Genomic DNA, 438 nt, shown 5'->3' on the forward strand with positions numbered 1-438 from the left:
CTTATTCCACTCCTTCCCTCTCCTTACATTAACTCCAGGACATGTGAAGACCTTCTCAAGTATCAGGCAGCAGCAGAGTCCCTCTTCAGTCGAGAGGCCTCTTAACACACGGTCTTTGTACCCTCCCTGTTGAAGAGTCGGCTGCTCTCTTGTCGCAATAAAGTCTTCATGTCAAAGGCACTTAGGGGAAGTACATAGGATTTAGCGATTTGTAAAGCCTTAGATTCTCTTCCGTCCGCAGCTGTTAGTGTCAAAATTCGCCCAATCTCACGTCATTTGAGCTGGTTCAGGACTCTCACTCGATAGTTAGGAATGAAGAGGCATTATGATACTGTTTTATCAGGCGGTTTAAGTTAATGACATTTGCTAATACTTTTTTTTCTTAAATATTTGAAAATCAAACACATTTCTATACATATGGGTATATACATTTGCATG

This window comes from Penaeus monodon, chromosome 32 (genome assembly GCF_015228065.2).
Source record: "Penaeus monodon isolate SGIC_2016 chromosome 32, NSTDA_Pmon_1, whole genome shotgun sequence".
Lineage (NCBI taxonomy): Eukaryota > Metazoa > Arthropoda > Malacostraca > Decapoda > Penaeidae > Penaeus > Penaeus monodon.